At 40.4% G+C, this 3,002-nt stretch overlaps 1 long non-coding RNA gene across 1 annotated transcript; it reads left to right on the top strand.

Annotated features, from left to right (window-relative positions):
- The first annotated feature begins 84 nt into the window (after positions 1–84).
- LOC122590885 lies at positions 85–984 on the top strand. Its single transcript, XR_006322619.1, has 2 exons — positions 85–124; positions 857–984. It is a non-coding gene; the product is annotated as an uncharacterized LOC122590885 (long non-coding RNA).
- Positions 985–3,002: the final 2,018 nt, after the last annotated feature.

The following is a 3,002-nucleotide window of genomic DNA, read 5'->3' on the forward strand; positions in this document are numbered from 1 at the left end:
CTAGTCATGCGACACACACTTACGTTGTGCATATTTCGAATACCATGGTTTAGGCTTGCTTGAGGAAAGACACCACTAGCCGGAGATCTCACTTTTGATCAGCCCTCTTTCACTCTCAATTCAAGTGAGTCATAGCCCCCTTTCAAACTATTTTATGTGTTTTAACTATCGGGGTGAAAAGCATGATATATAAGCTAAATTGCTTTTATTATTACAAATATATGAAATGATTCTTGATATTATGATTATGAAATGAAATTGTTTCGTATGTTCATTATGATAAATGATTTATATGATGAGCTTGAGTTCTGTCAAACCGCTTTCTTCGGTTCACTACTATTTACTCCGATTATGGAGGCCTGTAGTTAGTTAGTTGCGCAACTAGGTTTCGTCCACCCACCCAATTGTGTAACGGTGGAAGGTTGGTTGTCTTTGTGACAACCTCCACTTCCAGTCCGACCACGGGTGTTCTAGCTACCTTACTTAGGTCGTCTCCATGGCACGACCCCTTTTTATTATTATTGTTACGGCACTTGATTGACAGCTCGTGCAAGATTTATCTATTTATTATTGGACTTCGAAAAAAATGGTAGTAGTAGTGGCTCAAGCATTTACTCATCAAGGTTGATTGAATTATACCCTCGTGGTTATATGATAGAAATTTTACTACGTTGATTATAGTAAGTGGAACATACGCTTTCCAAATGCGACATTGGAGGTATACATGGAAATTTTGGTGACTCTCAAATTTTTGGTTATGATGGATATATATATATACACTTTATGTTGTTAGTTAAAAACCTATGAACTCACTCAACTCTCGTAGTTGACACTTCTTCTTCTTCATGCTTTTCAGGTTAAAGATTTAGGTGCGTAGCGTGGACCACCCTTTTGGACTCTAATATGCTTGTATGGTTGGACGAGTATTGCAAACATTTAATCATTTTAATTATGAATTTGGTTGTGTAATGGATTTGGACGTCATCTTTAATTTGTAATCTTTTGGATTTTGAATGTCATTTGAAAACTTGAGTTGATGTTTTATATTTAAATCTTTTGTACCATGTCGTTCTGTGGCATCTCGTGTTTCCGCCTTAGTCGGGGTGTTACAGAAAAATGGTATCAAGAGCCAAGGTTATAGAGAATTTTTGCTATAACCTACGTATTTTCAAAACGAGTCGAATATTTCTTAAACAATTGAGTTGATCATAAAGTATTCTTGTTTTACTTATGCATAGCCTGATCAACTATGCCTAATTAAAATTTAATATGGAATGATCGAAATAGTTGTTTAAGGAATATTCAAAAAGGAGTCTTTTGAAAATAAAGCTTTAAAACGATTCTTGGTGCAAAAGATACATAACCAAATCCAATGGTTGCATTACTTATTAGAACCCTTAGTTAATACCCCCACTTGGCTAGCATTACTTTGCCTATTTAGACATAATGCACAAGTTAAATTCTAGTCATTTCGTTGATTCTAAATGGTCGTGTGGGTCATGAGTGTCGAGTTGGTCGTTGAGTCTTACTAATTATTGTTGGGTACGTCGGTGGTGGATGTTCATAATGTTGTTCGGTTGTCAAGCTTGTGAGTCGTAGGTCGAATTGGTTGGTTGTCGTCAAATGATTAAGGTCGTCTCGGTCCGTCAAGTCGTCTTGCTGTCCGCAAATGGTCACATGGGTCGTCAATGGTCAAGTCGGTTGCAAATGGTCGTCTAAGCGTCAAGTGGAGTCGTCATCTTATGCTTTATGTGACTTGTGTAGGAATATTATGTCGCAAAGGAGTGAAGCCTCAAGAAACTCCAATCAAGTAAGGGACATTTATGCATTCGTGGACATGGTCAGGGAGAGGCGACAAGAACAAGAAGAAAGCGAGGAGACGGAGCCCACAATGGACTCCCAACAGCCCCCACAACGAGAGGAGGAGGAGGAGTCCGAGCCCACGGAAGACCCATCAAATGGTGGTGGTGCTAGAAGCGTTGCTTCTAGCCAACCGGTACGTCGTTTGCCTACTCCACCACGGCCACCATCAGCCCCTAGAGCTCCCACACCGCCGAGACAAAATGCGGCCATGAATGTAAGCGATGGACGCTTCCCAACTCACGACCCATACTTCCATCCACGCCTCCCCCGCGATCATCCTTATCACCTTGGGCCAAGACTAGGAGAAAACCCCCACCGTCCTGTCTATGGAATACCCCCTCCACATCCCATGGGTATGACTCGGGAGGAAAGGGAACGAGTGTGGGACATAGCCGGTGGGCTAAGGGATGCCCGAGTGAGGGTTCGACATCAAGAAGTCATGATGGAAAGAACCTTGGGAGCCATGAGGCGAATGGGAGAAGATACCGGCATGGTAATAGATGGAGTGCGCCGGATTTATGAAGTGATATTCATAATGGGATGTATTCTTGCAGCGGTGTGTTCCATTGTGGTAGTTCTTGTGCTTAGGAAATGACCCTAAGGATGTTTTGTTCATGAACTTATTCGGTAGACAATTATTTGTACTTTGTTGTGATTTCCTTGAACTTGTTTGTGATTGTGTGACTACGATCACTTGTTTGTGGGCTTATGGCAATTTTGTAAACTGATGCTGAATCATTGGAATGGAAGCTTGATGCCTTTTTGCTTTTATATGATGTGTTAATCTATGTGTGTTATGGTTATACTTGTTACAAAGTGAAAAGTTACAGCAGGAAATCAGTTCTGACCACTTTTGGTAAAACGGCCATATCTGGAGTTCTATTTGGTCTTTTGACCTGATTCCAATTGGAGATGAAATCTAACTCATGGGGCTACATTTTATATTTTATGAGTTTTGCCCAGTTCGTCCATCTTGGGTCACATTTTTGAGCTTCAAGTTCGTATACAGATTCTGGAAAAATCTGTCAAAAGGCCCAAAAACAAGATGGACATGCTTTAAGCTTACCCAACCACTTGTAATTCATAATGATAAGTAGGTTGTGATTAAAGGAAGGAAAATGAATTTAGGAATATATAGG

Source organism: Erigeron canadensis, chromosome 3, assembly GCF_010389155.1.
Source record: "Erigeron canadensis isolate Cc75 chromosome 3, C_canadensis_v1, whole genome shotgun sequence".
Classification (NCBI taxonomy): domain Eukaryota; kingdom Viridiplantae; phylum Streptophyta; class Magnoliopsida; order Asterales; family Asteraceae; genus Erigeron; species Erigeron canadensis.